At 49.2% G+C, this 24,030-nt stretch overlaps 1 protein-coding gene across 32 annotated transcripts in view; it reads left to right on the top strand.

Moving 5' to 3' along the window:
- The window catches only part of LOC119967772 (regulating synaptic membrane exocytosis protein 1-like), a 1,070,524-nt gene that overhangs the window by 53,195 nt on the left and 993,299 nt on the right, over positions 1-24,030 (top strand). The window lies entirely within an intron of this gene.

Raw genomic sequence — 24,030 nt, 5'->3', positions numbered from 1 at the left:
AATTGGAAATGCTGAAGAGGCTAGAATTATTATTGGTTATCGTAGAGGGTGGTGGGACATTACAGAAAGTTTAAAAAAAATTATTCATTCATGGGATACGGGAGTAGCTGGCTGGGCCAGCATTTATTGCCCATCCTGAAGGCATTTAAGGGTTAACCACATTACTGTGGGTCTGGAGTCACATGTAGGCCAGACCAGGTAAGAATGGCAGATTTCCTTCCCTGAAGAACATTAGTGAACCAGTTGGATGTTTACAACAACTGACAAAGGTTTCATGGTCATCATCAGACATCTAATTTTAGATTTTTATTGAATTCAAATTCCACCAACTGCCCTGGTGGGATTCAAACTCAGGTTCCCAGAACATTGCCCTCGGTTTTTGGATTACTAGTCCAGTGACAATGCCACTGCCTCTAGAATGCAAGATCAAGGATGGACTTCTGAGGCTGTATATGGCTGTGGTCAGACCCCATTTGGAGTATTGAGAGTAGTTTTGGGCCCCGTACCTAAGGAAGGATGTACTGGCCTTGGAAAGTGTCCAGAGGAGGTTCACAAGAATGATTCCTGGAATGAAGAACTTGTATGAGGAACGGTTGAGGACTCTGGGTCTGTACTCGGAGTTTAGAAGGATGAGGGGAGATCTCATTGAAACTTACAGGATACTGCGAGGCCTGGATAGAGTGGACGTGGAGAGGATGTTTCCACTTGTAGGAAAAATGGAACCAGATCCTTTAAAACAGAGATGAGGAGGAATGTCTTCAGCCAGAGGGCAGTGAATCTGTGGAACTCTTTGCCGCAAAAGGTTGTGGAGGCCAAATCACTGAATGTCTTTAAGACTGAGATAGATAGGTTCTTAATTAATAAGGGTTATGGGGAGAAGTTGGAGGAATGGGGATGAGAAAATATCAGCCATGATTGAATGGCGGAGCAGACTCGATGGGCCGAGAGGCCTAATTCTGCTCCTATGTCTAATGGTCTTATGGTCTCCCCATATTACATTAAGAGGGAGAACTGTATTCTTTTGTTCATCAGAATTGCTCTGCCATCAAAGCTGGAGGGAAACACCTGGCCAACCCATGCTTACGCAATTTGGTGTGATCTCTCACACAAAATTGAATAAAGGAGGGGTGAAGCCATGGAGGGATTTGAAAACAAGGGTGAAACAATATTAAATTTGAGGTGATGATTACCTGGGAGTATGTCAGCAAGTACTGGAATGATTGGTGAACAGGACTTGGTGTAAGTTAGGACAAAGGCAGCAGCTCTTCAGAGGGTGGATGTGAGAGATCAGCCAGTAGTGTGATGGAACAGTCAAGTTTGGGGGTGACAAAGTGTTTTGATTGATTGAGTGGTTCAGCAGCAGATAAGCTGAGACAGGGGTAGAGTCACATGATGTTATGGAGGTAGATATATGCAGTCTTAGTGATTGCACAGATATGTGGGTGGAAGCTCATCTCAGGATCAGATGTGACACTGAGGTTTCAAATAGTCTGGTTTGGACAAAGATAGTTGCAGGGAGAGGGATGGAGTCTGCCCACCACGGACATGATGGCCAGCTAGGAAATGGAATATGGAGTGGGGACCGAAGATAATGGTTTTGATTCTCCCAATGTTTATTTGGAGGAAATTTCTACTCATTGGACTACTGCACCACGTATAAGTAACAGTGAAGGAGTTGAGAGATGTGGTGATAGCGCACACGTGAAAACTCACATTGTGCTTTTGGATGTAGTCACTGAAGGGCAGTTTGCACATATGAAATAGGAGGGGACTGAGGGTAGACATTTGGGACACATGAGGTAACAGTGTAAGAGCAGGAAGCGAAGCCATTGTAAATTATACTCTGTCTATGTTAGATAAATATGAATGGAACCTGGTGAATACACTTCTACCCAACAGGATAACTGTAGATATGGTTTGGAGGAGGAAGGCGTGGTCAACTGTGTTGGTGGCTCTCGGCCAGTTATGGGTAACCTGGGCTAGTGAGTGGGCTGCATGAGTGGCACTCCTTCATCTCAGTGGGCCGCAAAGGTTGAAATCAATCCATGGCCCCGTGGATAAGGGTAAATACATTTAATACACACAGGGCAAGATTCTCTTGCCTCCCCGCTGTGTATTTCTTGATGGCGTGAGGCGGCCCACCGTTGGCTGGTGCCGGGATCTTCTGTCAATGGGATTTCCCATTTAATTCACCCCATTCTGACGGAAAACCCACAGCGGGGGTGCTCTGACCCGCTGGTGTGAACAGCCAGCTGGCATGGTCTTGCCCACCGAGATGCTAAATCATTCACATATTAATAAAATTGGCATCAATGTCAAATGGGAAAAGCCAAAGAAACATTTATCCTTACCCCTAACCTAGATTACAATATATGTGCTTAGCAATGTTACTGCCGGATATAATTAAAAGTTATACATTTCTTAATTATACAGCTATGTGTATTTATTTTATTTTTATTTATATTTATTACTTTAATTAATAAACCCCATGCTCCTGTTAAGCTTTACTATTGGTAAAAATGTTATTGTGAAGGAAACTTTACAGATACCAATATATTGGATCGGCATTTAAAGATAAATGAGAAAAAGAAGTAAAATACTCACCAAATAATTACTCTGCTCTCAGCCTCGCACTTACTCAGGCTCATTTATCCTCCTGGCTCTGCTCTTACTCTTTCTTTTTTTTATAAAACATTTATTGAGGTATTTGTGGTTTTGTAACAATAACAGAAGAAACAGTGTACATACAAATATAAACATGGTGCAAAGGCCGTCTTCCTCCCTCATATGTCCCACCTTCCTTACACACTAATCAAAGCTACCCACCCGCCCCCCTCTGCTGACAGTTAATTTTCCTCGAAAGAAGTCTACGAACGGCTGCCACCTCCGGACATTGACCCTCTCAGGGCGGACTTGATTTTCTCCAGACAGAGAAAGCCAGCTATGTCAGTAAGCCAAGTCTCTGACTTTGGGGGCTTTGAGTCTCTCCAAGCTAATAGTATCCGTCTCCAGACTACCAGAGAGGCAAAGGCCAGAATGTCTGCCTCTTTCTCCTCCTGGAATCCCGGATCTTCTGACACTCCGAAAATCACCACCTCTGGACTCGGTGCCATCCTTGTTTTTAACACCTTTGGCATGACATCTGCAAACCCCTGCCAGAATCCCCTAAGCTTCGGGCATGTCCAGAACATATGGACATGGTTTGTTGGTCCTCCCGCACACCTTGCACACCTGCCTTCTATCCCAAAGAACCTGCTCATCCTGACCACTGTCATGTGGGCCCGGTGAACAACCTTAAATTGTATCAGGCTGAGCCTGGCACATGCTGTGGACGCGTTGACTCTACTCAATACATCTGCCCAGAGACCATCCTCTATCTCTCCTCCTAACTCCTCTTAACATTTCTGTTTCAGCTCCTCGATCTGCGTTTCCTCTGACTGCTCTTACTCTTTCTCACGCTCTTGTATCTCCATGGCCATTACCTGACCCTCCCCAAGTGAGGACACCCTGTTATGAGATCCCTGGGGGGGGGGGGGGGGGGGCTGCACTCTGCAGGCCCCCCTACGTTCCCTTACAGGTTCCCCTCCCCTTCTGGGGCCCCCACAAATCACCCCCAACCTCCCATAAGCCCCTTCTTACTTTCCCTGCAGCCCTCCATCCTCCTTTCATGGGCATGGCCCCCCCTTGGGCCCTGACCCTTGGCTGTGCCACCTGGGCACCTTGGCAGTGCCAGGGTGATAGTGCCATGGTGCCAGCCTGGCAATGCCGTGGTGCCCACACTCCAGGGGAGTGCCAGGGGCCACCCTGAACTATCCTTTTTCACCCAGGGGCCTCCAATGGCCTGGGAGACCCTCCTCCCTTCTGGGTGCCATTCCGTCCAGTCCACGTTTGTGCGGACCAGTACTGAATGGTGCCTGGCTGCAGCCTTCCTGGCAAGGCTGGTAGATGCCAGATAAGTAGGCCTTCAATAGGTTTAAGGCTTACATACGTTAGTGCGGCTTGGTCTGGGCAGGTATCTGATTCCCGACGCCTCACGGGACTTGGGTAGATCCCGCAAGATGCCATAGCTATTGGGAAGCCTGCGGGAGGTTACCCGGGACCTACTGTGACGTGGCCAGTAGATCGCGCCCAACAACTTATATTTATATTTAACCAGCAAAATGTACCAAGGCACTTCACAGGAACATTATAAACCAAAGTATAAGGACAGATTTGTTCAGATGACCAGTGATTGGTGAAAGAGGTGGGCTTTAAGAGGTGTCTTAAAGGAGGAAAGAGAGATGGAAAGGTGTAGCGAGAGAATTCCAGAGCCTTCTGGGCAACTGTGAACGCATGGCAGCCAATGTGGAGCAATAATAAATGGCACAACAATCCACGATCCGATCACAGTCAACTGAAACATTTTTCACCTGATCAGAACTAGATCCCCTTGTTCCCAAAATGTTTTATCGCAAAAAATCCTATTAATTTCTGTCCACATTGAATCTGACAGCTGTGCACCAGTGTGTACCAGACTGTTCAGCTTCAGCGATTTACGAATTGAAAATTGCCTTCTTGCCTTCCCCGGCCCATTAACAAGCTCCTCAGCAAGTTCATAGAATGATAGAATTTACAGTGCAGAAGGAAGCCATTCGGCCCATCGAGACTGCACCGGCCCTTGGGAAGAGCAGCCCACCGAAGCCCACACCTCCACCCAATCCCAATAACCCCACCTCATCTTTCGAGGATTCCCACTTGTGTCACGGTCTGTGCAGAGTCTGCAGATTCTCCTTGTGTCCGCGTGGATTTCCTCTGGGTGCTCCGGTTACCTTCCACAAGTCCCGAAAGACGTGCTGTTAGGCGAATTGGACACTCTGAATTCTCCCTCTGTGTACCCGAACAGGTGCCGGAGTGTGGCGATTGGGGGATTTTCACAGTAACGTCATTGCAGTGTTAATGTAAGCCTACTTGTGACAATAAAGATTATTATGATTATTATTAGCTGTCAGTTTATCATACTCACCTTTCCTAGCAGGTTGCATCAATGTAAATTTAACACCTGGCCTGAGTTTGCATAGATCCGTAATATATTCGTGAGAATGTCACATTCAAATGAGTACTCTGTAACAACAAACAGTGAGTGCTCTGTAATAGAATTGGTGGGAAGGAAACATGTGTTTTTATTCTTTAAAATATCATAATAATAACCCTCTTTAAGCCTAAATCTAAATATATTGAGACTGCTCTTAATGCTGATTTGGCCAATAGCCAAATACTGTTTGTTGTTTGTGAACTAATTGAGGATATTTCATTGGCAGGAAATCCTTAATCCCATTAAAAGCAGTTCAGTCAGCAGTTAGCAGAATATCAGTGGAATCTCATCTTTGACAACAGTGGTGGAGTGGTGATCAGATTATTACTTTAAGTAATTATGATTATTATATCTGTTCTGGGGTCCATTATGTATTCATGTGTGTGCCTCAGTGAAGCTAGATCACTTTAAGAGTCCGATCATGTGATGTATTGATGACATCATCGACTGTTTGTGTGGGTTAACAGTCGGTCTATCTTTTCAGCCTGTTCAGTCTTTCCAATAAAGTTCTTGTTTGTTTCTTTAATCAGGGGGTCTCTAGATAGAACTGTCTCTAGATAGAACTGTCGATTCCAGCGGTGAATGGTAGAACCCTCAAGAGTATTGAAAGTCAGAGTGATCTTGGTGTACAGGTTCACAGGTCACTGAAAGGGGCAACACAGGTGGAGAAGGTAGTCAAGGAGGCATACGGCATGCTTGCCTTCATTGGCCGGGGCATTGAGGATAAAAATTGGCAAGTCATGTTGCAGCTGTATAGAACCTTAGTTAGGCCACACTTGGAGTATCGTGTTCAATTCTGGTCGCCACACTACCAGAAGGATGTGGAGGCTTTAGAGAGGGTGCAGAAGAAATTTACCAGGATGTTGCCTGGTATGGAGGGCATTAGCTCTGAGGAGAGGTTGAATAAACTTGCTTTTTTCTCACTGGAATGAAGAAGGTTGAGGGACGACCTGATAGAGGTCTACAAAATTATGAGGGGCATAGGCAGAGTGGATAGTCAGAGACTTTTTTCCAGGGTGGAGGGGTCAATTACTAGGGAGCATAGGTTTAAGGTGCGAGGGGCAAGGTTCAGAGGAGATGTGCGAGGCAAGTTTTTTTTACACAGAGGGTAGTGGGTGGCTGGAACTCGCTGCCGGAGGAGGTGGTGGAAGCAGGGACAATAGTGACGTTTAAGGGGCATCTTGACAAATACATGAATAGGATGGGAATAGAGGGATACGGACCCAGGAAGTGTAGAAGATTTTAGTTCTGACGGGCAGGATGGTTGGCGCAGGCTGGGAAGACCAAAGGGCCCGTTCCTGTGCTGTACTTTTCTTTGTTCTTTGTTTATGTGAAGCACAAGCTGTTTCTTATATTGACCAAATGACCACACAACCAGTATGTTAGCTCAAAAACACAGTTTATTAATAACACAAGACTTGTATCCCTATGCAATAATACTCGTGGCTCTGTACTAAACTACATCTACCAACTAAGATGACCTTTACTTAACTTCGAGTGACTGGCACTGTGCGAGATAAGGTCTTTATCCGGGTCCACATGGTCGGTTGGAAGTTGTTGGGTTCGACTCAGCTGGGCTTGGCCTTCAGGAATGGTCACGGGTCCTTGAACTTGGTTGTTCTGCTACAGTTGGTCGCGCACAGCCAGTCCCAAAAGATACCGATCTTTAGTGTGCAGGGCTTTTTATCCTTAATTTCTTTTGTGCCCTTTTGGGCGGCCCTTACTCCAGGTCCAATGGATCGACCACCCTCATCGATCTTAGCCAATTAGGGGGCGGATACCTTGTTGGCTGGGTGGGTCCTAGCTATCATTGTCCCAGTCACGTACGCCATTCCAAATAAGGGGGCGGGGGGGGGGGGGGGGGGGGGGGGGGGGGCGGGGTGGCGCCGGTTAGTCTGTTATCGTTGATTGTCCTTGATGCAAATGCTATTGTCTTGGGGAAAATGGTGATTGATTCTTAATGGATGGAAGTTTCAGTCAAGTCTGGTTTCTTTGCACAATACCTGTGTACCTGTCTGTGTCCCAAATTGGCCACAATTCCCATGGTCCTTCACAGGTGGCCATTTTACATGGCTACGATCCGTACTTTTGATCCTGAATGCGAAGCGCGGTGCATCAAAGTCTTGATCCCGTAGTCTACCTTATCAAGCCGGCCACTGGTCAGTCAGTTCAGGTCCTACTTCACTCTGTCCTCGACTTCATAGTACAATTTTATCTCATACCTTATCACATACATTCATTAAAGCAATTCACTATAACTGGCTATTTTATATCTAAATTAAATTCATATAAATTAATTAAACTTAAATTCATACTAAATGGTTGGTTGCTAACTAAACTTTCTATGCTTCACTCATGCTGCTGTTTTTACAGAAAGAACTTACCTACAACACAAAATCTACAAAACTTAAACAGCAGCTACACATTCTTCCTTCTTATCACATATCATCGGTACAGAGGCACAAAAGGTCCATTTAGCAGCGGTTATCACAGTTTTTTTTAATAAGTTGTACATTCTTAGTAGATCTCTATTGGATTCGAAAGAGGGGGGCTCAAACTGTGTGTATAGGGGGATGGGAAGCTTTTGCCTTCTATTTAGAGTTTGAATGTGAGGACTACACTATAGATTACTGCAATCAGGAGGAGGGTCTTTGTTATGTATGAGAGTGGGTTCCATTCTGCAATGCCTTCCCACCAGGTGGGGGTTTCGGTCTCTATCTCTAACAGTAGTTGTGTGGTATCCTGACTGGAGGTGGTCTGTGGGGTGGTGTCGCCCAGGGCTGGCTTAGGTCCTACTCTAATTGCGTGCATTGCCAAATTATCTTTCGTGGGTGTCCCGGGGCAATTTTGTCCGATTCATATTGTGTTCCCTGCAATTTTACTTAAACATCCAATTTGGGGCATCCTTCATTAGTAAGTTCTTCTGTCCCGGTTGTGCTATTGTAACATTCTGATGTGGACCCATTGGGCTTTCTGTCAATTGTCCGTTGGTTATTGCACCCAAATATGACGCTTGTGTTCTTACGCACCCATAGAGTGCCACTCTCACATTTCCCTACCTCCGGGGGACGGTACCACAGACTGCTGGGCTGTGGAAAGTCTTGGGTATGTTGTGCTCGGAGTCCGGTAAGTGCGGCAATTATCCATACGAAGATCATGGGTGCTGGGTTCATCCTGCGGTGTCTGGTTTCCGTGCAATCCTAGGGAATCAAGCATAGTAGCATGTCAGTATCGTTGGTTAATATCTATGTGTGATAGTCTCTCCCTCCTAGTTCCAATTTCCCTTTATGATTGTCACCATGTGTGACTCCCCCATTGTGTTTTTTTTAAAATTTGGAGAGGTACCAATGCAAGTGTCTCAATTCAACTATTCAAGTTTCTCACAGCGTGTGTGGTCGATGCGAGGAATAGAACATAGAACGGTACAGCACAGAACAGGCCCTTCGGCCCTCAATGTTGTGCCGAGCCATGATCACCCTACTCAACCCACGTATCCACCTTATACCCGTAACCCACCCCCCCCCCCCCTTAACCTTACTTTTATTAGGACACTACGGGCAATTTAGCATGGCCAATCCACCTAACCCGCACATCTTTGGACTGTGGGAGGAAACCGGAGCACCCGGAGGAAACCCACGCACACAGGGGGAGGACGTGCAGACTCCACACAGACAGTGACCCAGCCGGGAATCGAACCTGTGGATGGGTGGATGCTTTCTTCGTCCATTCTCCATCTTTACTAGCAACCAAGGAGGTTGAGGCTTTGCTTAACCAGCCGAATTTCAGGGCGGCCAGTTTGATAGAGTTTCGTCCCAGGGGCTCAGAGGTAGCAGCAGTGATCAGCAACCATTGTGTTTTAAGGGTAAATAGCATTTGGAGGTGACCCGAAGGGGTCTGAAAGAACAGAGGAAGAAACAAGGGTTTAGATTTGGAGCGGAAAGGAAGATTCAAGACCTGCCCAAAGCAGCAAAGGGTATAGTAACCATTCCAGAGAGCATGATGAGAAACGTGGGGTGCGTGTGGGCCGCTGCGCGAGAAGAATGGGTGGGATCCCCAGATAGGGCAGGGGTTAGTGCTGTTACTCCACTACCCGAGCGTGATTGACTGGATAATTTTGGGGCCCTCAGGTAGGTCGGGGATTAGTGCCAGGACTCCCTATCTGGGTGACCGGGATGAACAGGAAGAATTTGTAGTCCGATTGTAGTGCATTCAACTGCCATTGGTCAGTAGACGATTCAACCAGAAGAATAGTTATGACTGTATAACAAAGTGTCGGGCCGACATAGATTAAAACCATGTTTTGGAGAGAAGAGGAGGTTAAAATAAGAAGACAGACAGGCTCCATCAGAAATTTGGACACCTTAATTCTTAGGCAGTGTCTGTTTCTTATCATCTGGACACCTCAAATAATTGCGTGCATCAGTTCCGTTAAATCATTTCCCAGAATGGGCTCATCGCTTAAATCATCACCTTCTCCTGGCTGCCAGACTCGTGTCTGCAGATTCCGGGCGGTAGCCGCGTAGGCCTGTGGATAGTTCAATTCGTCATGTCTTACCAACCTGTAGGGATTGTCACGGTGCCAAAAGGGAGTATCGGGGTTGTCGTGTGACAGAGGGTAGTCGGGAACTGGTGTACTGGAAGTGGAAGTAATGTTGCTGGGAGTGGGCGTAGGAAAAGCCGTTGGGTGGGGATGGTCGTACAAGGGGTCGAAAAAATCCAAGGCGTCGTTCCGGGGACTAGGGTAGCTGATGGTGGGGAGGTCGCTCGGGATGGTAGTCAAATCCGGGAGGCGCTCATCAGAGTCAAGTTTGAGGTTGAAACCTGTGATTATGGGTGGAGTTGAGGGGAGAGTGTTGCCCTGAGGGGGGGAGGCTTGGAGTGGGCGTCGGGCTGAGACGTCAGTGGGCAGAGTGCCATCCTCTCCCATTACCAAGGCTAAATGGTGGGCGTGGCTACGTTGTGATCCACAGAGTTTGAGTTGGAACCAAGCAGTCTTACCGTTGGGGTACGGTATCTTGTACACAGAGGGGCTTACTTTGTCACAGATGGAGTAGGGGCATGCAAATTTAGGGGCTCGGAAGGAGCTGGGGTTGTACAACGAGATCATAACTTGCTGGCCGACTGTATACTCTATGGGGTGAACCTTTTTGTCAAAGCTGGCTTTACTCTGCTTTTTCCTAGCGCCTAGTCAGACAGCAGCAGCTAGCTGTGCCACTTTAATGTTTTCTGTGACCTGTTGGACTGCTTTTCCGTGGGTGAGAGCGCTTACTGTGGGTTTGCCAAATCGAGCCCCAATAAATATTCAATGCCTTTCATGGGTCTCCCTGTCATAAGGGTGTGTGTGGGGGGTGAAACCTGTGGAACTGGAAACTGTGTTCCTGATAATCATGAGAGCGAAGGGTAGTATTGTGCCCCAAGTGGTGGTATTCTGCTGTACCGTTTTCCTAATGGTTGTTTTTAAAGTGCGGTTCATGTGCTCTACTAGGCCGCTGGACTGGGGGTGGTAGGCTATGTGGAATTTCTGTTTGATGCCGAAAATGGTCATAAAATTTTCCATTACCCTGCCGGTGAAGTGGGAACCTTGGTCTGACCCGATGCTGCGTGGAAGACCCCAGCGCGTAAAGATCTGTTGGTTCAAAATTTTAGCGGTGGCCTTTGCTGTGTTTGAACGTGTGGGGAATGCTTCGACCCATTTTGTAAATGTATCTATGACGACCAGCACGTACTTGAGGCGACCAATCTAATCGATTTGCAGATTTGTCCAGGGGCCTTCTACAGGTCGGGTGTGTCTTAATTGTCCCTTCTTTGCGAAATTTTCTGGATTGTTCTGGGCGCAAATGAGACAATTGTTGACATAATGTGTGACATCGCTTTTTAATTCGGGCCACCAGCACAAGGGTCCTAAATGGTCAATGGTTGTGTCTATTCCAGATGTCCGTGTCCGTCATGGAATTGGTAGATTAACTGGTTTCGATCCTGGGTGGGAACCACATAAATTCCGTCCTTTAACACTATTCAGTCCTGTATTGGGAGCTTGTCCTTCCATTCATCATAGGGGGCTGCGTCGGTTCAGTATCAGTTTGAGGGAGTCGTCTGCTTTCTGTGCCTGAGATAAATCCTCAATATTGGTTTGGGAGACCTGGATTGAATGTATCTGTTCACACTCGGGGGGGGGGGGGTTGCCAGAAGTGACCAGTGCGTGATTCAGCTTTAACTAAGGCGTTGGCCTTGTGATTCCCGGGGGGGAGGGGGTGGTGCGGTGATGGCTCTTTACTTTAATGATGCCGTATGTGCGGCCGGTGGCTTTTTTAAGAATATGTTTCAGGAGAGGGGCGGAGGGTAGGGGTTTTCCGTCAGCGGATACAAAACCTCGAGACTCCCATAGGGGAAGGAATTCTGTTACTGTTGCAAACAGATAAGCTGTCTGAGTGTATGTCCACAGGCATTGGAAAGGAGTCTGGGTGATCAATTACATAATCTATGGCTGCTAGTTCGGCTGCCTGCGAACCCAAGTGGCCGGGTAATTTTAAAGATCTCTCTTCTAGTGGGCGTCCCTGTGAGTCCTCCATGTAAATCCCGCATCCTGTGATTCTTACTCCATCCTCAACAATTGAGGAGCCATCCACATAGATCTTTACTGTGTCCGCTGTGTCTTGGGAACTTTGTGTCTCACCGTTTACACGTGGTTGTAGTGATTTGGGAACAAAGGGTCCTGTGGGTGTGTGGCTGCAATTATCTGGCATTCGTGGGGTCCCTGCGGAGTAGGGCAGGTTGCGGGTCTTAATAAAATGGTAAAAACGGGTGACCTCCGGATGGCAGAGGTCCGTGTGGAGGGAGCAGAGGTGGTCAATCTGCGCGCTGGCGCAGGTACCGCGGGATAGGGCATCAGGAGGCTCGTTGAGCTTCCCAGGACGATACAAGATATCGTAGTTGTACGTGGACAACTCGATCCGCCACCGCAAGATCTTGTCGTTCTTGATCTTGCCCCTCTGTGCATTATCGAACATGAAAGCTACTGACCGTTGGTCTGTGAGGAGGGTAAACCTCCTGCCGGCCAGATAGTGCCTCCAATATCGCACAGCTTCGACTATGGCCTGTGCCTCCTTTTCCACCGAGGAATGGTGGATTTTGGAAGCGTGGAGGGTTCGTGAGAAGAAGGCCACGGGTCTGTCCGCTTGGTTCAGGGTGGCCGCCAGAGCTACGTCAGACGCGTAGCTCTCGACCTGGAATGGGACGGACTCGTCGATAGCATGTATCGTGGCCTTTGCGATATCCGCTTTGATGCGGCTAAAGGCCTGGCGGGCCTCCATCGACAGGGGAAAGGAGGTGGACTGGATGAGGGGGCGGGCTTTGTCGGCGTAGTTGGAGACCCACTGGGCGTAATATGAGAAGAAGCCCAGGCAACGTTTGAGGGATTTGAGGGAGTTGGGGAGAGGGAGTTCCATCAGGGGGCGCATGCATTCGGGATCGGGGCCTATCACTCCGTAACGCACTACGTAGCCAAGGATGGCTAGACGGTCGGTGCTAAACATGCACTTATCCTTATTGTAGGTTAAATTAAGGAGTTTTGCGGTTCGGAGGAATTTTTGGAGGTTGATGTCGTGGTCCTGCTGGTCGTGGCCGCAGATGGTGACGTTATCGAGATACGGGAAGGTGGCCCGTAAACCGTATTGGTCAACCATTCGGTCCATCTCCATTTGTGACACCGAATGGAACCCTGAGGAAGTGGTAGAGGCGCCCATCTGCCTCATACTTTCGGTCACTCGCACGGATGGGGAGCTGGTGGTAGGCTGACTTAAGGTCCACCGTGGAAAAGACTTTGTATTTCGCGATCCTGTTAACCAGGTCGGAAATACGGGGGAGAGGATACGCGTCCAGCTGTGTAAACCTGTTGATGGTCTGACTGTAATCAATGACCATCCGGTTTTTCTCCCCAGTTGAACTACCAGCATTTGGGCTCGCCAGGGACTGTTGCTGGCCTCAATAACTCCTTCGTTAAGGAGCCTCTGGACCTCGGACCCGATGAAGGTCCGGTCCTGGGCACTGTATCGTCTGCTCCTAGTGGCGACAGGTTTACAATCTGGGGTGAGATTAGCAAACAAGGAAGGGGGGTCCACTCTGAGGGACGCGAGGCTGCAAACAGTAAGAGGGGCAATAGGGCCGCCGAATTGAAAGGTCAAGCTCCGCAGGTTGCACTGGAAATCCAGGCCCAAGAGTGCCGGAGCGCATAGACGGGGGAGGATGAGGAGTTTGAAGTTTTTGAAAATCCTCCCCTGGACCGTGAGGTCCGCTATGCAGCACCCGGTGATTTGGATGGAGTGTGAACCCGAGGCCAATTCAATTTTATGCTTAACTGGATGGATGGGGAGCGCGCAGCGTCTTACCGTGTCGGGGTTGACGAAACTTTCCGTGCTCCCGGAGTCCAGCATGCATCTCGTTTGGTGTCCATTGAGCTGGATCGTTGTCGTAGTCTTGGTGAGCGTGCGTGGTCGCGACTGGTCGAGTGTGATGGAAGCAAGTTGTGGCGAGAGTTCCAGATCCTCCTCGGGGGCAGAGTAATCGCTGGCAGGGCCTTCCGTGTTGGCTCAAGGTGGCGGCGCCCAGGACCCACACGCGGAATTGGGGTCCCAAAATGGCGGCACCCATGGCCCGCACATGGCGTCCGGGATCCAAGATGGCGTCACCCAGGACCCGCACGCGGGATTGGGGTCCCAAAATGGCGGCACCCATGGCCCGCACATGGCGTCCCGGGCCCAAGATGGTGGCGCCCGTGGGAACCTCGTGGCGGCTGGGGGCAGTGTCAGCGGCGTCTGCGGGCCGGTCCGGGCAGCTGGGAGCGAGGGTCGGGAGGACTGTGTGGCCGTTGCGGGAGCCGTTGCGGGGGCCGGAGAGGTCGGTGCTCGGCGCTGGGCCCTAGGGGGGCCCGGGGGGGGGGGGGGGGGTGATCCGTGGTCGCTGCGCGGAACAGCAGCGACCGACGTGGTCTGGCAGACCACCGCGTAGTGGCCCTTCATCCCGCAGCTCTTGCACAGAGTGGAGCGGGCCGGGCAGCGCGGGTGCTTGGAGAGGCCACAAAAATAGCAACGGGGCCCCGCTAGTTTGTCAGAGCGACCCGCGGCGCAGGCTAGGGAGGTGTCGGAGCGACCCGCAGCGCCGGCCTGGGGGGTGGGGTCGGAGTCCACGGAGGACGGGTGTGGCGCGTGCCATGAAGTCCAGGGGGTTGCTGAGCGGCCGGGAGCGTATGCGCGGGCGTTCAGGTCAGCAACCTCCAGGGAGGTTGCAAGGGTCCGTGCCTCAGCTAGGCTGAGGGAGTTCTTCTCCAGCAATCGTTGGCGGATAGAAGGGGACTGCATGCCAGCAACGTAAGCATCTCTAATTAAAAGTTCCATGTGCTCAGTCGCCGAAACTTGGAGACAGGCGCACATTCTCCCTAGAGCTGCGAGGGCCTGGTAAAGCTCGTCGAGGGGCTCACCAGGGAACTGTTGTCTAGTCGTCAGGAGATGCCGTGCGTATACTCCGTTGACCGGCCGGAGAAAATGTCCTTTGAGAATCTCCATGGCTTTCGTCCTCAATCCTTGAATATACCGCCGTGCCCACGCATGAGTGGAGGATGTGGAGTTTCTGCTCCTTGGTGGGCTTGCTGGCTGTAGTTGTCAGGTAACTGTTTAAACACGCCTGTCAGTGTTTAAAGATTGCAGACACATTTGAAGCATGCGGGCTGGTGCGGAGGCAGTCAGGCTTGATGCGTAGCTCCATTCCAAAATTCTAGCTGATTAAATTGATGTACCATCAATTGGACTTGAGACACGATGAAGATCCAAACTGTGGCTTTAATCAGCTAGTTGTTAGCCCGGTGGTCGACTACAGAGAAAGGCCGACCGCCGGGAACTCTGGGTACTTATACCCCGCCTCGGAGGCGGGGTCTACTTGCCTCTCGACCAATTGGTGAGCAGTCACATGACTAGTCCCAGCCAATCGGACGAGAGGCACATGACCAGCCAGAGCCAATGGGAAACCAATGCTCTGCACCAATGGCAGTGCTCACATTCATACCACCACAGGCCCACAGGGAGAAGAGAGAGAGGATGGAGAGGGAGAGATTGGTGGGGGAGATACTGAGGGTGAATAGGAGATATGTGGAATCCCCCGAGGAGGGTTTGCTGAAGGAGCGCCGGAGCCTCCAAACGGAGTTTGACTTGCTAACCACGGGGAAGGCTAAGGCCCAGTTGAAGTGCATGAGTATGGGGAGAAAGCAAGCCGGATGTTGGCACATCAGCTGCTGATGAGGGAGGCGGCTAGGGAGATTGGGGGAATTAGGGCTGGGGGGGGAACACGGTGCGGAGTCCAGCTAAAATAAACAAGGTCTTTAAGGACTTTCATGGTAAATTGTACGAATCAGAACCCCCAGAAGGCGGGGAGGGGATGCGACAGTTCCTGGACCAACTTAGGTTCCCAAAGGTGGAGGAAGGGCTGTTAGAGGGATTGGGGGCTCCGATTGGGATGGAGGAGTTGGCTAAGGGGTTGGGGAGTATGCAGGCAGGCAGGCAAGGCCCCAGGGCCGCATGGATTCTCCGTTGAGTTCGACAGGAAGTTCTTGGAGCCGTTGGGCCCGCTGTTGCTGAGAACCTTTAACAAGGCTAAGGAAAAGGGAATCCTTCCCCCGACGATGTCGCAGGCTTTGATCTCGCTTATCCTCAAGCGTGATAAGGACCCGTTGCAATGCGGCTCCTATAGGCCAATTTCACTTCTAAAGGTGGATGTCAAGCTGTTGGCCAAGTTCTTGGCCACTAGGATTGAGGATTGTGTCCCGGGAGTGATACACGAGGATCAGACGGGGTTTGTGAAGGGCAGGCAGCTGAATACGAATGTGCGGAGGCTCCTGAATGTGGTCATGATGAAATGAAATGAAATGTAAATCGCTTATTGTCACGAGTAGGCTTCAATGAAGTTACTGTGAAAAGCCCCTAGCCGCCACATTCCGGCGCCTGTCCGGGGAGGCTGGTACGGGAATTGAACCGTGCTGCTGGCCTGCTGTAAAAGCCAGCGATTTAGCCGAGTGAGCTGAACCAGCCCCTTGGTTGGGGCGGGGGGGGGGGGGGGGGAGGGGTGGAACGCAGAAGTGGTAGTGGCAATGGACACGGAGAAGGCCTTTGATCGGGTGGAGTGGGAGTACTTGTGGGAGGTGTCAGGCAGGTTTGGGTTTGGGGAGGAATTCATAGGATGGGTCAAATTGCTGTACCAGGCCCCGGTAGTGAGTGTTCTGACGAACCGGCTGCAGTCAGAGTATTTCAGGTTATATCGTGGAACGGGGCAGGGGTGCCCTTTGCCCCCTCTGCTAGTTGCCCTGGCGATTGAGCCGTTGGCCATGGCGTTGAGATGATCCAGAAAATGGATGGGATTGGTCGGGGGGGGGGGGGGGGGGGGGGGCGGCGGAGCACCGCGTTTCAGTGTATGCGGATGACCTCCTTTTGTATATTGCAGATCCGGTGGAGGGGTTGGGGGAGGTTATGCAGATTCTGAGGGATTTTGTAAACTTCTCAGAATAAAGAATTTTCAGGCAGATGTTTGCTGACATGTGTGTTCCTGTTATCATAAAAATTAAGGCAGAAGGAAGCCATTTGGCCCATCGAGTCTGTACCGGCACTTGGAAAGAGCATCCTCCTTATGTCCACTCCTCCACCCTATCCCAGTAACCCCACCTAACCTTTTGGACACTAAGGGGCAATTTAGCATGGCCAATCCGCCTAACCGGCACATCTTTAGACTGTGAGAGGAAACCGGAGCAGACATGGGGAGAACGTGCAGACTCCGCACAGACATTGACCCAAGCCGGGAATTGAACCTGGGACTCTGGAGCTATGAAGCAATAGTGCTAGCCACTGTGCTGCCATCAGAGGATTTGCAGCATCCACTGCCATGGTCTTCCCAAAGGGGCCGACTGAGCAGCCAGGGATATGTCTCATTATGAAGGGATTGCACTTCCTAAATGTTCAGCTGGTGTATGACCAAGGTAAGTGCTTTATGTTGGTGATAGTGTGCAATTCTGGAAGCTGCCTTGTCTGCTTCATCCTTTGGCAACTGCAGGTGCTGCCGTTCTTCACCAACCCATCAGTAACCCGTGGAATATGTCAGCGGATAAGGCTTATTCGTGAGGAGATTCCAGGGTTTTAAGAATATAGGTGAGAACAAAGTCTTTGTCCTGACTTCAAAGGTTCCTCTGATTTGGGAACCAACGCTTTTGATTACAAAATTACACAGGTTACTTCACTATTTAAAAAAAAGAAAGGCCAGTTAGCCTACGATCTGTTGCTGGGAAATTACTCGAGTCTATAATTAAGATATAATGGTGATTTAAGTTTTCAGCTGATCTGAGAGGGGTGGTGTAGATAATTAAAGAGTAGGTCTAGCCTAATGAACCTGACTGAATTTCTTTGAAAAGTCGACTGAGTTAGTCGGCCGAGGAATGCTTTTCATTTAATTATGCCATGACATGGGGTGTCCCAAACCTAACTATTCCCCTTCTTTCCTTCTATTTCCTTCTTCACCTTGTAATGATATTCCGATCAGTCGTAGAATCTTGGCTCTCCAATGGCTAAGACTCATCCATATCTCATTCCTTTTCACAAAGCCCTTGACTTGTGGTGATGGAGCTCCACATATTTGAAGTTGCACAACCCTGAGGCATATGTGCTGCTCCAAGATTTAAAACAATTTAAGATTATTTTGTACCGTTACAACATAATATGTTTTATGTGTGTGTGTCACTATCAGCCTGTTTCTGGAGCTCTAGCTCAACTTGGAGTATGTTGTTTGCATAGTGGTGCCATTATTCTGTACATCAAGAATCTGCACATTCATTTATTCCTAATACCCCCTCATTCGGGCTGCCATCTTATAGCCTGAGTAAGTAATCCAGCCCGAACGCCCAGTGCTGATTAACTAAATGCTTCTCTATCCTCAGCGGTGCATGGATTGCCCTTTCTGAGTATTCGCCACTGTCTGATATCCTTGTGGATAGCACAATTGCTTCACAGCTCCAGGGTCCCAGGTTCGATTCCAGCTTGGGTCACTGTCTGTGTGGAGTCTGCACATCCTCCCTGTGTCTGCGTGGGTTTCCTCCGGGTGCTCCGGTTTCCTCCCACAGTCCTAAGATGTGCAGGTTGGGTGAATTGGCCATGATAAATTGCCCCTTAGTGTCCAAAATTGCCCTTAGTGTTGGGTGGGGTTACTGGGTTATGGGGATAGGGTGGAGGTATTGACCTTGGGTAGGGTGCTCTTTCCAAGAGCCGGTGCAGACTCGATGGGCCGAATGGCCTCCTTCTGCACTGTAAATTCTATGATACTCTCATTCGCATTGTTAACCACATTGAAAACCACATTTAGGGCAGCAGGGTAGCATGGAGGGCAGCAGGGTAGCATGGAGGGCAGCAGGGTAGCATGGAGGGCAGCAGGGTAGCATGGTAGGGCAGCAGGGTAGCATGGTGGTTAGCATAAATGCTTCACAGCTCCAGGGTCCCAGGTTCGATTCCCGGCTGGGTCACTGTCTGTGTGGAGTCTGCACGTCCTCCCTCTGTGTGCGTGGGTTTCCTCCGGGTGCTCCGGTTTCCTCCCACAGTCCAAAGATGTGCGGGTTAGGTGGATTGGCCATGCTAAATTGCCCGTAGTGTCCTAAAAAGTAAGGTTAAGGGGGGGTTGTTGGGTTACGGGTATAGGGTGGATACGTGGGTTGAGTAGGGTGATCATGGCTCGGCACAACATTGAGGGCCGAAGGGCCTGTTCTGTGCTGTACTGTTCTATGTTCTAATACGAATGTTAGTCTGTAAAGCTGACAGAACCAAAGCAGAACCAGAAGATGCCAGGAGGCCTGAGCTCCCAATGTCCATTCACATTCTAGTTTTCTAATTCTAATTCGCAATTTTCACATTCCAATTTGCAATTTAAAAAAATATATATATTTGTTTACGAGATGTGAACAGCATTTATTGCCCATCCCTAATTGCCCTTCTCAGGGACTGTGCCACCATTAAATAGCATTAAATAACATCAGTATAGCACAGTTATTAACCGTACACACCTAGTCATCAATTAATATCTATATACGTTTAATCGTAATTAATAGCCACTAACAAACATCAGCACACATACAATTGTTAACTTTGACGGGCATCTGTCCACATGCAGGTATTAACTAGCAGTGCATTTTAATCAATAAGTAAAATGAGTACAAGTGCAATCATTAACTAACACCAATGTAATTGCAATTATTAATAATGTATGTGCAATCATCTACAAGCATCAGTAGAAGGACAGTCATTAACAAACATCAATACACTTGCAATGATTAACTAACATGAGACGACATGCAATCACCTACTGACATCAGTGTATGTGCAGTCAATAGGAAACGTGATGACACTCAAAGTCAAATAACTAACATCAGAAAATATAAAGTCATCAACTAACATCAGTATATATCTTTTATTCATTTACTCCTGTGGACGTCGCTTGTTAGGCCATCCTTAGTTGCCTTTCATAAGGTGGTGATCATTGTCTTCTTAAACCTCTGCGGACTCCGAGGTGTCCCTGAGGTGTTGGATTAGAAACATAGGGCGCGATTCTCCGCACTCCCGACGGTGCGGAGAATAGCGTGGCTCGTAAAATTTTACGGCCACGCTGTTCCGACGCCCTCCCGCTATTCTCCCCCCCCCCACGCCCGACTCCCGATACGAATCGCTGCCGCCGTTTTTTTACGGCCGGCAGCGATTCTCAGCTGATGGATGGGCCGAGTTCCCAGCCCTTTACGGCTGTTTTTACGAACGGCAAACACACCTGGTCTGGCTGTTCGTAAAAACGGCCGTAAACTGTCGATTTTTAAAACCATGGCACCGATTGGCACGGCAGTACCACGGCCGTGCCAAGGGTGCCATGGGCCCGCGATCGGTGGGCACCGATCGCGGGCAGCGGGCCCGATGCCTGTGCACTCTTTGTCCTTCCGCCGCCCCGCAGTATCCATTCGCGGGGCGGCTGAGGGGCATCCCGGCCCGCGCATGCGCGGGTTTCGCGCAAATGCGCGATGACGTCATCCGCGCATGCGCGGGTTGGAGTCTTCCAATCCGCGCATGCGCGGCTGATGTCATATGACGGGTCAGCCGGCGCTAACTCTGGCAAGCGGGCTTAACAAAATTCGTTAAGCCCGCGATGCCGGAGTTTACGGCATCGGGATGCTAGCCCCGACCGGGGACCAGAATCAGTTCCCGGTCGGGAAGGGGGGGGGGGGGGGGGCTGGCGTCAAACCCGCCCGGATTTGACGCCAGCCTTACGATTTCTCCCCATATGGGAGAATCGCGCCCATAGAAACTGGCAGGAGGAGGCCATTTGGCCCTTTGAGCCTGCTCCGCCATTCATTGTGATAATGGCTGATCATTCAACTTAGTGGCCCAAAAATGTTAAGTGGGGGTTACGGGGATAGGGTAGATAGATGGGCTTCAGTAGGGTGCTCTTTGTAAGGGCTGGTGCAGACTCGATGGGCCGAATTCTGCACTGTAAATTCTATGATTCTATGAAACCTCTTGCTAAATGCAGCTGGGAATGGTGGTGAACAATTACGGAAGTACTCATAGGAGGAGCCTCCACAAATATCCCCATCCCCAAGAATGGGGGAGCCCAGCACATCAATGCAAGACAGGAGTTTCTCAGGGTAGTGTTCTTGGCTTAACATTTCATTCATGACATCTTAAGGTCAGAAGTGGGGATGTTCGCTGTTGACTGCACATTGTTTAGCACCATTCATGACTCCTCAGATAATAAATCAGTCCATGTCCAAATGCAGCAAGACCTGAACAATATCGATCTTGGGCTGACAAGTGGCAAGTAACATTCGTGCCACACAAGTGCCAGGCAATGACCATCTCTCACAAGAGAGAATCTAACCATCGCCCCTTAACATTGAATGGTATTACCATCACTGCCCCACTTTCAACATCCTGGGGATGACTATTTATCAGAAACTGAACTGGACTAGCCATATAAATACTATGGCTACAAGAGCAGGTTAGATGTTAGGAATCCTATGGTGGGTAACTCACCTCTTGACTTCCCAAAGCCAGTCCACAATCCACCAAGGCACAAGTCAGGAGTGTAATGGAATACTCTCCTTTTGCCTGAATGAGTGCAGCCCACGACTCTCAAGAAGCTCAACACCATCCAGGATAAATCAGCCCACTTGATTGGCATCCCATCTACAAACATTCCCTCCAGCACACTAGAAACAGAGTAGCTGTGTGTACCGTCTGCAAGACGTGCTGCAGGAACTCACCAAGGCCTCTTCGACAGAATCTTCCACACTTGTGACCACCACCACCTAGAAAAACAGGGGAAGCAGATACCCGGGAACACCACCACCTGGAGGTTCACCTCCAAATCACTCATCACCCCACCCTGACTTGGAAATATATCGGCGTTCCTTCACTGTTGTTGTGTCCTAGGTCCTAGAACTCCTTCCCTAACAGCACGGTGGGTGCACCTACACCTCAGGGACTGAAGAGGTTCAAGAAGACAGCTGACTGTCACCTTCTGAAGGGCAACTAGCGATGGGCAACAAATGGTGGCCAAGCTAGCAACGCCTAAATCCCTTGAAAATAAAGAAAAACTTGTGAGTCAACACATGTTCTAACTAACATCTAGCTCTTGTGTGGAAGCCGCACTGAATGAGAAAATCCTGCTGCTGAAAACTGGAACCTCTTGAATTGCCAAATGCACGACCTAACACATCAACAGTCCCTCACGTTCAGGGCATATTTCGAACATTCATGCACCCCAATAATATAAAAGCAAAATACTGCACATGCTGGAGATCTAAAATAAGAAACAGAAATACTGGCCAAAACCAAGCAGGCCTAATAGCACCTGTGATGGGAGGCAACAAGGTTAACATTTGTGTCTAATGTGGCTCTTCTCCTCCAACTCTCTCTTGCAAAGATGCTAGCCTCATACTTAGCTCTCGCTGCTTTCTCTCTCCAGTTGGCTGTGTCACATACATCAGCCAAACAGTGCAGGATATCCACTCGCATCCTTTCTGTGTTGCAGGACAAGGTGGCACACAGTGGAGGGGTGGTGGGGGGCAACAGAGCTGAACCTGCAGGGGGCAAGCATTCCTGCACCCTCCTGAGTCTGACAGAGGAGATGATCTGCGACAGAGCCCAGGGAATTAGGGAAGCATCCAGGATGTTACTGTTTTATGCCCCTGTGCAGTTCCCTATCCCTAACTCTCATTGGCTATCACTGCACTAATGTTATAGGGGGGATATGGAGATGAAATGAAATGAAAAATGAAATGAAATGAAAATCGCTTATTGTCATGAGTAGGCTTCAAATGAAGTTACTGTGAAAAGCCCCTAGTCGCCACATTCCGGCGCCTGTTCGGAGAGGCTGTTACGGGAATCGAACCGTGCTGCTGGCCTGCTTGGTCTGCTTTTAAAGCCAGCGCTTTAGCTCTGTGTTAATGTGCACACGGTGGGTCACTGGACATGTGTTTGCTGCTACATCCAGGCCGGGGGTGAGGGGGGAGCAGCAGGGGAGAGCATGTGTGCTATCTCTGTGGAGGGAGAGGTGGCAGGGAGGTTCTGTTGCAGCTAACAGATGAGAACTTTGATGGGGTAGCACACACTGATGAATGTGCACGCCAATGTGCTTGTTGCAATGGTGGGCCTGACAGAGAACTTGTTGTCACTATCAAGTATGGAGGAGTCACGCTCGAACCTAGCAAGTGCATCACACAGAACTTTGATCCCATCCTTTTAAGTATGGAAGTGGAAGCCAACTCCATGACAGCACTGGCAAACCCAGTCATGATGTAGTGTCTGGTGGCTCACACCTCATCTCCTGGTGAGCATCGCTCTCATCAAAATTTTATCGTGTTAGTACACAATTGAGAATTTGCATAACAGCCATTCAGCTGACAAACAATAATAATCTTTATTGTCACAAGTGGGCTTACATTAACACGATAATGCAGTTACTCTGAAAATCCACTAGTTGCCACATTCCGGCTCCTGTTCAGGTACACATAGGGAGAATGCAGAATGACCTAATAGTGCATCATTCGGGACTTGTGGGAGGAAACGGACGAAACCCGGGGAACGTGCAGACTCCACATAAACAGTGACCCAAGCCGGGAATCGAACCCGGGACCCTGGCGCTGTGAAGCAACAGTGCTAACCATTGTGCTTCCGTGCCATCCTATAATGCCCAGGAGGAATATATTTCCCTACAATTAACTGCAACAGATTGAGCCATAGTAAGTGTGAAATGACATACATGCAATACTCCAGATAAGCTGATGTAAAAAAAAGATAATGGGACGTATCAAAATATAATAACGAGAATAGTCTTTCAAGGCACTGCAAAGGCAATGTTATCTACCATGAACTGTGTTCACTCCACATTACATCAAAATTATTGATTGTGATTTCCCAATTGATACTCGCAGCAGATAAGGAAAGGTAAAATAACCCATGCATTTTATTTTCTTATTTTACGGGAGTGGATGTCACTGGCAAGGCCAGTGTTAGTTGTCCAACTATAATTGCCGTTGAATTGAGTGATTTGCTAGGCTATTTCAGAGGGCAGATAAGAGTCAACCACATTGGTTTTGATTTATTGTCACGTGTACCGAGGTTCAGTGAAATGTATTGTTCTGCGTACAGTTCAGACAGATCATTCCATACATGTCAGAAACATAGGACATACATAAATAGACAATGTAAATACATAGGCACAGGCATCGGGTGAAAGATACGGAATGTACCACTGCTCAGTGGAGAAGAAGAGATCAGTTCAGTCCATAAGAGGGTCATTCAAGAGTCTGGTAACAGCGGGGAAGAACAGTTTAGGTGGGTTTTATTGGGCACAAAGTCAGCTTCTTGCCGTCTTATTAGTGGTGGCAGGGGGTTGATTAACTG

Source organism: Scyliorhinus canicula, chromosome 6 (genome assembly GCF_902713615.1).
Source record: "Scyliorhinus canicula chromosome 6, sScyCan1.1, whole genome shotgun sequence".
NCBI lineage: Eukaryota > Metazoa > Chordata > Chondrichthyes > Carcharhiniformes > Scyliorhinidae > Scyliorhinus > Scyliorhinus canicula.
Note: the sequence above shows the minus strand (reverse complement) of the source record. Positions and strands in the feature narration are given on the sequence as shown.